Raw genomic sequence first — 14,608 nt, forward strand, 5'->3', positions numbered from 1 at the left:
CCCATTATTACGGGTCGACTTCCCGACTTTTCCTTCATTCATTAAGAAAAAAACGAAAATTCTGAAAATTATCTCCGGATTAATTCATAACTGTTGCGACGATTTTCATTGGAATTGAGTCAGCTTTGAGTTATGTCGCAATCCAGTTTCAGTACAAATGCAAACAAATTTACGAAGTAATAAAAATACGAAAACCATTGGGAAATTTTTGAAAAGTTAAAAATTTTAAGAAGTCATTTTCGAAGAAGTCCACCAAAACTGCTGATTCGATACAGAAATTCAAGGGGAGATATGGGTGCAACTCCGCTCACGCGATCAAGCCGATTACTCAGCCGCGGCTTGACTGTATAGCAAGCGGGGATTGAGTGAAAAGATTTCTACCCGAGATGCGATTCCGCTCAACATGCAATTAAAGTCAAGTTATGTGAAAACGTGTCGATTCCGTAAAACTACTGAAATTCCCTTTGATTTCTCAAGTAAAATCGTCGAATTTCAATGAAAGTGTCGCTTTTTGGCGTTTTTTGCTTCCGAATGGAAGCTTTGTAGTCGGTTGCTTTTTCGATTCTCCACTTTTGCTTGGAAACGACATAGAATGTCATGAAACGTCGAGATATGATGTTTTTAGAGATTATCTGTGTGTACGTCTGTATGTGCTTGTACAATTCTGGGATTTAACTAAAGTAATGGATAAAAACCTGAAATTTTGACTTATAATTGATATTGTTTAGGAGCACAGCTGGACGAAATTTCAGCTCAATCGGTCCAGTAATTTTTGAGATTCAGCGATTCCAAAAAATTATTCTTTTCTTAATATCCCGAAAGCTACTGCATCATACAAACTTTTTTTGGCGTCAAAGTATTCCTTATGATAATATGTATCGAATCGGACCTTAATATGTTTAGCTGACCATTGCGAGTCGCCCAGTAATTGAAATTTTTCATTTTTGTGAAAAAATTGATGTGGGCATGATAACGCTTGAAAATATTTGAGATAAAAACTTGAAATTTGATAGGATTCTACTCTCTTACTATATTATAGGCTAGAATATCAGATGAGCAAAATCGAATGAGTAGTTTGAACGATATTCATTTTTTGAAAAACGAGAAGTAACTTTTCGCTTACGGGATCCACTTTTCGTTTACGGGATTTAATTTTCGTTTGCAACAGCTGACTTTATAGTTACAAGTTTAGGGTTCACTTCTATGTCACCGTTTAAAAGATGACACCAGTCGGTGCGTTTTCGACCAATCCAGTGTCGTTATTCCTGTAACTATGTGCGCCGCTGAAAATATCGTTCTGGAAGACACCGATTGTACTGGGGATTGGGAAAAGTGGGGGTAAATTTGAGGATCATAATCTCCTCAGTTCAACCATAATCGTCTTGACTGAATTACATCAGCCATACGGCAGCCATTACGCATTAGTCGGTCGCCTCTCGGATTTCATGAAGCATTTCCTCGTCATCCTCTATCTTAGTCAAAACTTCAATCCCACAATAGGATGACTTTTCCAAACACTTATTTCAAAAAATAGTAAACGTTACGCGTATGAAAAAGAGGGAACGTTAAACTCGTGTGTTAATATTTTTTCATCACGCTGTGCGAAAAAGTAACTTTTTAGGCGCGCTTCGCGTGCCTAAAACGTCCCTTTTCCACACATTGTGATGAAAAATATCGTTCGATACTCGCGGGAAAAGTGTTTTTTGGCTCGTGGAATTATATAACTCGCCTTCGGCTCATGCTATAAACCTCCTACGAGCCAAAAAACTCTTTTCCGCACTCGTAACGAAACATACTATTTTAAAACGCGCGCGCGTCTCCTACGACTCTCCCTAAAAACATTACCCCACTCGTATTAACATTCCTCCTTTTTCACACTTGTAAAGTAATATACTATTTTGTATAAAAGTATATTTTTCAATATCTCAAAAACTATTCATCCGATTTCATTTTTTTCTTCACAATATTCGTCTTGATATCTCCTATCCAGTTCTTTCCAAATATATATACACGGTCCTAAAGAGTTCTCAAGATATTGGCGTTTTACTATTTTTTTTTCATCTGAAAGTTGCTTTGACGTTCCATTACAGGCGGGAAGGATGTGATAAAGTTCTAAAATTTTGAGAACTAGTTAGTGTCATCGAGTTGCACTCTTGTGTAAAATTTCAGATTGATCGATTTAATACATTAAAGCAGTTGATGTAAAAATAGTTTTTCGCATAAAATGACATCGTTGTCATACCATTAATTTTCATATGAAAATATTTCTTAAAAATAGGGTCGTGTAGATATGCCTATCCCACTCGATAAAACCGAAATTTAATTCTCAATTTTAGAAGGTCAAATGTTTTGTTGATTACATTTTTTCAATGATAAATAATTTTTTTTTCAATAAAAAAATAAAATATCTACGGATCCATTCGAAAGCTTGCTACCAATGGAATTTGTAGAAATTAAAAATGAAAAAGACAAACAACGCATCCAGTAACGGTCGCATGCCTTCTGATAGAAAGTCTGGGCCCCCTGTTTGTTTTACAAGTTTTACTTGAACAAGCTTTACGTGAATAACTAACAAAAAGCCGAGGTGATCTTATTCATAATCTAATAATTTCAAAGTTTCACGTAAACGCATCCTTTGAAAGAACAAAAAGTGAAATTAGTACATTTGTTCAGGCGAAACCGTTGAATAAAATTTCACTACATGCATAGGTATGCATGTACTTACTCACACAGACACACATAAAAACATATCTTCAGAAACATTTGAAGATGGCTTTAGCGCCATGGTGGTGATGAAACATGAACAAATCTTCAAAATTTAACATTATATTTTTTAGGTGATTGGAAAAGTTTTTATTTTCAAGAATATGTCAGTGATTTTCGAAGGCCTATCTCATTTTCAAGAATCTGTTACCAAATTTCAATCATAAAACTAATTTATGATTAAGTTTATTATTGCCAGTTCCGAGCATCAATAATAATTGATGATCAATGCCTAAAAATCAGAGATATCTTCATGTAAATGAAAAACAACAGGTGGGAAATTGCTCTTGTATTGCATGTGGTATAGTTATTTTTGCTAATAAATGAGCAATATACTTCCGAATCTTTATTTGGCACATAATTGCCTTGTATCATGTATAATGCATTGTTTATTTCATTTTATTAAATTGAATAAGATTTTCTTTTACCTAATTTTGTCAGATTTTCAACTTAGTTGAATGTCATCAGCATCATTATTCTTTTTATCCCTTTTCGTCTATACAACCAATTGTCTTTTTTTACAATTATATCTCTCTTCTCAGCTCTTTGATAAAATGTTAATTGACAAATTTTATTCGCACATACTTGAATGAGATTGGAACATCACATTTGAAGAAACCATCGAAAATCTCACTTTCAGGGAAATTCACGAAAAATTCAAATTTTTCAACAATCATCATAAAAACCAGATCGAGATATGCGGTAGCGTATCGGCCAAGTCGCGCCTGATAACCTCACAAAAACGACGAAAGCTACCAAGCATCGACACACGATACAACTTTCCCTTCCACTACCCTCAACTGATTTTCCATCAACTAATAAAGAATGCGACCACTTAGACGAAAAGTGTCCTTCGTTTCGATTGGTTCGAGATGCGTTAATGAGTGTGGTTTTTGGCTAGGAGGCTATATTTATTGAGTTAGGTATGTTCAATTATAGAATTAATATTGTTGGCTCCTTCTGCTGATGGATTTGTAAGTCTTCTGATGGCCGTCCACCGGTTTAAATTCAAATTTTTTTTTTTATTGGGCTGAAGTAATTGTATAGAATGTATGCGGTTTTGGCATCTCGGTTGTAGATTAAAATTTTGATATCTCTATGACGAATGTTCATTTTTTCTAGAGCTTTACAGAGTGTAGCTCTTTCCTTATTATAAAGCAGACAGAAGCTTAAGATGTAGGAGACGTTCTTGACCTGGCCAGATTCACAAAGAGGAGAAACAGTAATTCTTTTCCTATGAAGGCTACAGTTGAGGCTATGATGGTTTGATCTCCTTCGGAATATAGTGGTGATTTGTGGTCGGTCTATCTTAAGGCTTTGGAACCACGGTTGACTGCAACCCTTATAAAAGTTTTTGAAATAATACTCTCCTTTGTATTTTCCTCTTTCCTTTAAATACCTAGTTGTCGCCTGTTTCATGAATCTGGTCGTGATGGATCTCAGGACTGTGTGAGGGAGAGCTGTAGATTGATCATCCCCAGTTGATACTACTTCTTTGGCAAGTATATCAACTTCATCATTGCCTATGATGTTCACATGAGCTGGTATCCAAGCGAATATTACTTCGTTTCCGAAGTCATGGGGATCTCTCCATATCTCTAGGATCTCATAGATGATGTGTGAGGTGTTGTTCGTTGGTGTGAAATGTCGTATTGCTTGTATCACGCTGAGAGAATCAGTCAGAATGAGAGATTGGACGATATTCAGATTTTTTATAGTGGTTAACGCATCTCGAATTGCTAGGGCTTCCGGAGTAAATATGGAGGCATATGATGCGATCCTGAGTTGTAGGGATTTGTTGACAGAAGGGATGAATCTGGCGTATCCCACATACAGTCCCTCTCCCTTTTTTGACCCATCACTGTAAATCTGCATATGGTTGTTTAGGTGATTGCTGATGATGGAGTTTTGTAGGTCTTTTTCTGGATCAGATGAGTTGTTAAGGTCTTTTCCTATGTCTGTGATAATCGTCGGCTCACAATTGATGAGATCGAATGAGTGGACATAAGGAGTGGGCAGCGGTGATTTTTTTTTTATAATGGGTGTATATTTTAGATGTTGAACAAGTGAGGTGTATATTGGGAATGATGATTTACTGGAGTGGACATCTCCTGTTTTCTTGATAAGGATGGAGTGGAGCTCATATAGTTTTTCCATAACACGGTGGTTTTCAAAAGGGAAGAATCTCAAAATATACCTGTCTGATAATTGTTTAAATACGTGGTTTGAGAGGAGACTCCCCAGATTCTGCGAGAATTATATTGATAGGAGTCGATAGTCCCAGCCCAAAGACGTTCTAATCGCTTTGAATGGCAGGTGATCTAGTATGTTCACAGATTCCATGCTAGTAGGGTAAAAAACTTGGGAGCCATATTCAACAGAGCTCTTCATCAGTCCTCTATAGAGAGTGAGAAGATTTCTGGGGTTGCGTCCGAACCAAGTTGATATGAGTGCTTTAAGCATTGAGATGATTTTCATGTTTTTTTGGTAGAGGTATTGCATGTGTGGGGAGAATGTCGATCTCTAGTCATAAATGATTCCTAGGAATCTTACTTTCTTTCCCGTTATTACTATTTCGTTACAAATCGGTATCGAATCGTTCATGGGCTCAAAGTGTTTTTTTGAGAAGATGACAAGGTGCGATTTTTCTGGGGCAATTTGGAGATTTCTTCCCTCTAAATGAATGGCTATATTTTACACAGCAGATTCCATTGTTTTCAGGCCGGTTTCTAATTTGTTGTACCGCGTAATGAGTGCCAAGTCATCAGCAAAGCTCACTAGATGCACCGCTTTGAGGATGGTTTTGGGGAGTTTGGAGATACACAAATTAAATGAGAGCGGACTCAATACTGAGCCATGTCCTGTGCCTCTGTTTATAGGGTATGGGCCTATTAATTCTTCTCCTATTACAAAGTGCAGCCGTCTGTGAGCCAGTAGGTGGTAAATAAAGACTGCAATAGGTTTTGTTATGCCCATCTCTGCAAGATCATTGTATACCTCCAGGGGGTCGACATTGTCAAAGGCTCCTTTTACGTCTAAAAAGACACTAGGAGCATTTGGTGGTTTGCGAAAGCTGTGAAGCCTGCGGTGGTGATGATTGCTAGGTTATCGGTGCAGGATCTCATTTTTCTGAAATCATATTGGTCATATTGACCATATTGGTCTTGGGGTAGAATTTTCTATTTCTTAAGCCACCACGTTAGTCTGCTTGCCGTCATGCGTTCAAGCAGTTTGAGTAGGTAGGACATCAAGGCGATGGGTCTGTACTTACTGGGCGACGATTTTTTACATGCTTTCAAGGCCGTAGAGAATTTTTTTAAGGTGAATTCTTGGTCGAGAAATTCGTTATTGTTAAAGGTTTTTTGCGGTGGGGGGAGGGGGGGGGTGTTATCATCTGGAAGATCCAGACACAAATTATTAATAAATTCTTCAATTTTTTCTAGTGTTTCAGTGTCATTAGCAGATGTGAAATTCTGGTTATAGGTTTTCCGACTTTGAAAAGCTTTGATACATTGCCATATTGCTCTGATGACAGATTTTTAGTCTAAAGAGGGACAGAAAGTCTGCCAGCCTTTGAGCTTCTCTTTTTTCAGTAGGGGTTTAGTTGTTGCAAGTTGTTTTTTCATATGGATGTGATGAGTCCAGGTTGGAGCACGGCGGAAAGTCCTCATGCTTAGTTTTCTCTGGGCTACAGCCTTCCGATATGCTTCAGACGACCAAGGGGGTGGACACTTTCGACTGTGGATTTTTTGTTGATGGTGTTACTATTAGGTGTACAAATTAATAAGGTCCTTTTTTCATACAAATCAGAGTTTATTATAAAAAAATAAAAAGACATTCAACGGTCGAAATATTCCCCATTATTTTTGATGACTTTACTCCACCTCATTGGCAACTGACGAATTCCTTCGTGAAAGAAACTTGGCGGTTTTGACTTAATAAATTCATCGATACTTTTTCGGACCTCGTCAATTGTGGTAGTCGGATGAGGCGAGATCAGGCGAGTAAACTGCGTAACGGAGAACCTCCCATGCTAATTCACAGATAATATCCTTAGTCGCTTCGGAGACATGCGGTCGAGCGTTGCCATGTTGGAGAATACCTTGTCTACTTCCGCTGCCATTATATGGCCTCTTTCGCCCCAATGGATCATTCAAATGAATAAGCCGTTGTTGATAAACCTTCGCAGTAACAGTTTGGCCAGGTTTAAGTAGCTCATAATATATCACACCCTTCATATCCCACCAGATACTCAACATCGCTTTTCTCCCATAAACATTGGGTTTCGGAGTCGACGTCGATGGTTCGCCGGGATTCACTTACGATTTTTTGCGTTTAGGGTTGTCGTATAACACCCACTTTTCATTGCCCCTCAATGATTTTGTATAAGAAATCTTTTCTTTTAAATCCAGTGAACAGATATAGGGGCGTCTCCAGTCGTCGCTCCTTATTTTCGGGGCTCAGATCGTGAGGAACCCATCTATCCTCCTTTTGAATTTTGCCAAGTTGATGTAGGCGATGAGAAATGTATTGTTGAGTCACTCCGAGTTATAGTGTAAGCTGTGTTTGGCTTTGAGCGGAATTCTCAGCCAAGAGTTGTTCGAGTTCTTCATCGTCGAATGTTTGCGGTTGTCCTGGCCGTTCTCGATCCGGAAGATCGCAATCTCCGTCTCTAAACCTCTAGTACCACTTCTTACACGTTTTATATGTTACAGCGTTTTTTCCAAGAGCACTACAAATCATTTGAGTAACCTCGGCAGCATTTTTCTTTAATTGAAATGCAAAAAGAATGTAGTTCCTGAAATGTTGCTTATCGACAGACATCGGGTTTACTACTATTTTTTAAGGTTATGTAAGAAGTATTTACTGCTTCGGTAACTGAATGTTACCAACATACAAAATATTGAAATATTAAGTTTTTGAACGAAATTATAAACTGGGAAATATAGGGGCACATTATTAATTTGTAAACCTAATAGTTCATTTTTCAATTTTCACTTCATTTTTTATTCTATTTCAATGATTTTCGCCCATTTTGCACCTTAAAATAACATCCCCGCAACATCCCCTTACTACGGGGATACTAGGTTCCCAGGGATAGAACATCCCTCAATTGTTAATTGAAGGAAAACAAACAGTTCTACTTCATCTTCATTATTTTACCGACTATTGATCATTTATTCAGATTTTAGACTTAGTTTGTTTCTCCCATTCAATTTTTTATTTATTTTCTATGGGTATTGTATTTTTTGGTAAGATGGATTAATTTCCCTTCAGAAACAACCGAACAAAATGTTCGGATGTAAAAATTTTGTAAAAATGTTGACTTGATAGATATGTTTATAAAAACATTTGTTTTTGTTTTTCATTTTGAAGATATCATTAATGTTGTTGAAATAATTACAAAAGTGTCTTCTTGTTCCTCGCATCTCACCATAACCTAATGCAGACCACTGTCCCCACGAAACTGAAAACTGTCATCACTCGAAGAAAAATACATATTTTGTTCTAAAATTTAATTATCCACGGATATTTCATTGTTTATCATACATTTTTTGGCAAAGAGCTGTTCTGCTAGATTTCAAACTTCGACCATAACCTCACAGACTGTTTTCATCTCGGAGGCCCGGATATATATATATATATATATATATATATATATATATATATATATGTTGCTAACATATATATATATAGATAAAAAAATCAAAATTCTATATACNCGATTCTACCGAGCGAAGCGAGGATATATATATATATATATATATATATATATATATATATATATATATATCCTCGCTTCGCTCGGTAGAATCGCGGATTCTGGGCCCTATGACATAAAATAGTATACGAAACTCGTGCGTTATGGTGTTTTTTGACTCGTGGGAAGTTGTAAAACGAGCCGAAGGCGAGTGCAAAAAACCCATTATGCACTTGTTGCGTAATATACTATAATTCGCTCTTCGTGTTCATTTAAATCTTTCGCCAAAACAATGACATCATCAAGATAAACAAACATTGATGTGCCCTGTAGACCAGACAATACTGTATGCATTAATCTCTGGAACGTTGCTGGTGCATTTTTGAAACCAAAAGGCATTCGGTTCAATTCCCAATGATCCTTAGGTATAGAAACAGCTGTTTTGTAGCTATCCTTTGGATCCATTTCAATTTGATGCTATCCGAATGCTAAATCGAAAACTGAAAAATATACAGATCCTCCCAATTGATGAAGAATGTCAGTAATATTAGGGAGGGTATAAGCATCAGTAACTGTTTTTTCATTCAATTGTCTAAAATTAATTACTACTCGCCATCTTTTATTACCCTTTGAATCGGGTTTCTTGGGGACAACCTATACAGGACTGTTATACGGGGTATCTGACTGTTTAATTACTCCCATTTCAAACAATTCATCAATTTGTTCTTCAACCTCTTGTTTAGTTGAATGAGGTAATCGATATTCTTTAGATGATATAAGAATATCATCCTGAATGGGAATTTTATGCTGGTAAACGTTAGTTGAGTCTAATGGTTCACCGGGAATTTAAAATCTATCTGAATATTTTTTAATCAAATGTTCTACATGAATTTTTTCTTTACCACCAAGGTGATCTAATCTCAATAGTTCCTTAATTTTTTTAAAACGATCTTTACTTTCTACGTCTTCCATATGATCAACTATTTTATTTACAATGGGTGAATAATTTTTTTATCAATAATTATCAATATTTTTACAAAAATTTATTCATTCAGATTCATATATTTTTTCACACTCACGTACTATTAAAGTTGGTATTTTTACTTCAACTTCTTCATACGTAGGGTTATAAACACGCATGCGTGCGCGGCCTTTAATATTATGTACCAGGCAATCGCCTGTATACACACACCCCTTTACAAATTTTAAGACGTGGTATATAGCCCTCTTTAATCTCAGTGTTGTTTACATTAATGAAGAACGCAAACTCACTACGCGGAGCTATATACATCACATTATCAACAGAATGATCCACTTTTTCAAATGGGTATTCTTTTCCATTTATTTTTAAGAATTTATTTGCAAAGTCAATTTTCGCCCCTGCGGTTTGAAAGAAGTTTGATCCGAATAAACCCGCATAAGAAATACGCATGTCGTATGGAACGACATGGAATAACGCGATTTTTCCTAAAACTTCCATATTAATGCTTCCCAGAGTTAATACCGGAATTTTAGAAAACCCGTGTAATTCAATTACATTTGATTTATCGATTTTTACAGTTTTTTTACGTATTTATTTTTGATTAAATTCGGCGAAGCTCCCGAATCTAGCATCAATTTAATTTCGTCGTTATTTTTATTGAGCCCGATTCTTATAAACAGAATCTCATCGTTATTTTTAAAATGAACGGAAATTACTGGGAGTCGTCTTCCGACTCCGATTCCCGAACCGTTATCACCGGACGCTGGACTGGCGCATCTTTCCTCGCGCCCGATTCCCGCCTCGTTTCCCGATTTTTTCTGGGCCAGAATCTGACAATTTTCCAAAGCGTGTCCCTCTCGTTTGCAGTAACGACACGTTAATTCAATACCATTTCTCCAATTTGATCGACTCGAACCACCTCTACATTTGTCTGCAGTGTAGTCGAAATTGTCACATAATTGACATTTCAATTGATTCCCTTGGGAATTTCGATTTAATAAAAAGCAAGTTTTTGCTGTGTGATTATTTTGACGACAAATTTGGCAAACGGTATTGTTTGAATTTTGATTATTCAAACGAGTGAAACACGTCTTGGCAGAGTGACCACGCCAGTTACAAATTTGACAGGTGGCCCCATTCGACTGAAAATTATTCTGATTAGTTCCGCGATTATTTTGATTATTATAATTATTTTGATTGTTACCATTTTGACCGTTGTTTTGGTTCTGATTAACCACTTTTTGTCTACCATTCTGGGAATTACGCTGATTAAAATTTTCATTTTTTTGTTGATTATTATTTTTTATGAATTTAACCGCTTTTTCATTGGTTGATTGATTATCAGATTTTTTCATTCCTTGATTTTTAGGTTTTTCATCTCTTAATTCGCTTTTCGCAATTAACCCACGCTCGATTTCAATTGCGTTATCGTACGCGTCATTCATTGTAGCACATGTCGGCATGCGCTGATCGATTTCCGGTTTTAATCCTCGTAAAAAACATTGTCTGATGTTTTCATCGACTTTATCTTTACAGGCCTTGAGTGCCTTCTCATTGTGATCAGGATTCTTGATTTTGAAATGTTCAACAATGTCTTGGCATTTTTTCCTCAATTTATTCGCAAAGATCACTACTGAATCCGTGTCTCTTTAGAATAATGAGCCTAACTCCCATTGCAACTGCCATTCAGTTTTTGTGGGAGTGTAAATAGATTTTAAATCTTCAATTAAATCATTAATTTTTGTGTATTTTTTTGTATTTAATGAGTCTTTCACCGATTGACTCAAACATTTTCTCTGAATTAATTTTGGAATTTCTCTTCTACCTGAGCAGGAAGCATTTCTTTTGCTTCTTGAACATCAACCATAAAATCAAATAATTCTTTCGGTTTTCCCTCAAACAGGGGAATGCAAGAAACCGCATTTTTTAAACAAATTAACTGATTCGCGCTTAACGTAGCCATCGCGTCTTGATTATTTATTGAATTATTCCCGTCTTGACCGTTTTCAAAATTTTCCGAATTATTTTTGCTATTCAAATTTGCATTAATATTACCAGATTCATCTTCCGGTTCAGCTGAATCATCAATAAATCCCGAATTTTCCGCGAGTAATTGTTCCGGATCTTTCTTTTAATGCAGATATTTCCAATGGATTTAAATCCGACTCGAAACTTTTTTCCATTTCACACGAAATATCGCTTAATTTACTTTCCAAATCAAGTGATTCACTTTCAACCTGAGTTGAATCACCTTGTGACGAAATTCCAGGCGAATTCGTCACCTGCGGAACTCCAGGGTATTTATGTATAGAAAGTGAGAGAGAGAGAGAGAGAGAGTAAAAATTTATGAACCGTTACCTTTTCTTTGCGATAAAAATCTATACGAAAGATTGGAGCTACCTGCTACCTTAACTCTACTTCAGAGCTACCTTAAGTTCGGAGAACTACTTAAATTGGTTACCTATCGCGTGAATCGATTCCCTAAATTTTTATAATAATATTCATTAAATAACTTCATTAAATAAACCAGATATTTTGCAGATATTTCTTTTTTCGGGTCAGTTTTGTTGCGTTAAAGTTTAGTATTTGTGAGATTTTCCTACGTAAATTCGGTTAAGGGTCAGGATATGACCGTGGAATATTTGGCCAAGATAATGTGCTACCCAGTGTTTCCTGTAACCCTTTTTGGTTTGTCGATAGAGTGAGTACATAGGCCGAGTTGAAATGCTTGCACTCCCTTGAGCGAGAGTGTTAGGGCTTTCAGTTGGAAGGCCGTGGAGACAATCACCCAGTCGTCGAAACGGATCGCCATTGGGTTTTTAATTTAGTTGAGTTGCGTTTGCGTTTGAGTTTTCGTTGGTAAATCCCTAATTCCTCTCCGGAGAGTGCCCTCTGTAGATAAGCTACCTTATTCTGGTCGTAGATGGAGTGAAGACCCGCTCAGCCATCTCAGTTTCGCGTTAAGTTCAAGTCATTACAGTTTTGTTCAGTTAAAATAATTAGAATCAATTATATGAAAATTCAAAGTTAAAACCTTTAAATATTTCGCGCTCAATTACCCCGGGAATCGATAGTTCACATCTCCAACACTCGAGTCAGCACCGTACGGGCTAGTCTCCCCCAGACTCCCCACTACTATGCAACAGGCCCGAGCGTACACACGCGATAGTCGCCATTACAGTGTCCACCCGGACGACCACGTGTGAGGTACCACTCCGCGTTGCTCCCTTACGGAAATTAGTTCGGAATTAATCATCGAGGCTAATCAACCCAATTACCGTCGAATTCAACGCTCCAGACTATGGTAAGTACTCGTGTACTTATTTAGACGTGATTAAAAGTGAATTAGTGCGGTTTTTCGGTAAAGCGGTTGGACCACGCGGAATGGCGTCGCTACCTCTCGGAATGACGCCAACACCGATACTCATGGTTTGAAGGGTAGAAAACCCTTCAAACGAACCCAAATACTCCCCGGAAGCTACCTGAAATTATCTAATTAATAATTATGCTACCTGAATAAATCAAAATATTAATAATGCTACCTACCATAACGTTTGTGCAAAAATTCATGCTTTATGCGTCTCGCTACGGCGATTGATGCAACTCACTACCTGCTTCATTGCTACCTTTTTGCTTGCTACCTTTTCACGCTCTCTTTACGTAATTATTCTGAGCTACCTATTTCTTTATATTTCTCAAACTCAAACGACTTTTCGTTGAGTTTTGGATTCCGGTTGGGCATGGGGACGCTATCTTTTTAGTTATCTTTACTTTTATGGTTGGAATCCAGAACAATAAAATTATCTCAACTCTCTTACGTTCATGAATAAGCTACCTATTATTTTGGAAATTATTGGAGACCTTAAGCTACCCATTTTCCNTTTAGTTATCTTTACTTTTATGGTTGGAATCCAGAACAATAAAATTATCTCAACTCTCTTACGTTCATGAATAAGCTACCTATTATTTTGGAAATTATTGGAGACCTTAAGCTACCCATTTTCCTGGAGAAAACCTGCATTTCCGGGTTAGAAATGCTCCCTTCCGGTAAATCAGCCACGTGGCTGATTCAAGCTCCCTAGTTCATTTTCCTACCTTTTCGGTGGATGAGATCCCCGATTTTAATGCGTTACAAATGGCGTAAGAATTAAGAAAATCATTACAAAGACGCTCCAGAATTTGAAATTCGATTAATTACCGTTGAAAATATGAAATATTAGTACATTTTTGTAAGCTCTCTCTTTATTCCGCATAACTACCTCATCCGTTCTCTCTCGCACGTACGCTACCTTCCTATAGTCTCTCTCTCCTGGATTCGTGTTCCCCTCGTGGACAATACCTTTGCTTCTCTCTATGAGCTTTAGATTGGGATCGTTTTCTTTTTCACACTTAAAATTATTATTCGCACCTTTCGAGTCTTTTGGGAGTTTAATGGATCATTTCAGAGTATTGAAAATTATTTGAGTCAAATTGATGTAATTTTATATTTGTACGAATTTACGATTTTGTATTAATATTGGCAATAGCGAAACACGTCAGTACAATTATGTTTGTTATTCAATATCGACCTTACCTATCCCGTTTAGAATTTAAGACATTGGTTTATTGGTTTCTCGATCGATGATTGGCTTTGTTAATTGATGTTCTCGTCCACGAATCCACCCCTCTCTCCACGACCCGCACACGGAGCAGTCGAGTGAATCCCGTACCCTCGTAATCCACATTTCTGCGTATGGTTTGTGATATATTTCTTGTCGTTATTGGATTTTTGGGGACAATCAGTATTTAGTTTTAAGAAAATAGAGTTCCGTTTGAGGTTTGTCAACTCCGCGTTGCTAAAAATCGGCTGGCGCCCTAAATACACGAAGTAAGGATTGGATGAGCTGCTGATTGTTTCCGAAGTCCAGTTTAAGCGTTAGGGTTTTTGGCGTTTCAGACTTGTCGGATTACGAGAACGAAGGTAATGAGTTGGCCGTGTTTGGATAATCGAGAATTTTGGGTTAGGGTTTATTGAGTATTTGTTGAGGCCAAAGAAAAATCATTACAACCTACACCCGAATCGATTGTTTTATTCGTTCGTTTATACGGACGCGACGGTGGAACAAAACCCGATAATATTTCTCCGCTTCTTAATGTACGTTTTTCCTCATCTGCGGTCGACA

This window comes from Diachasma alloeum, unplaced genomic scaffold (genome assembly GCF_001412515.2).
Source record: "Diachasma alloeum isolate Michigan unplaced genomic scaffold, Dall2.0 Dall_scaffold_01121, whole genome shotgun sequence".
NCBI lineage: Eukaryota > Metazoa > Arthropoda > Insecta > Hymenoptera > Braconidae > Diachasma > Diachasma alloeum.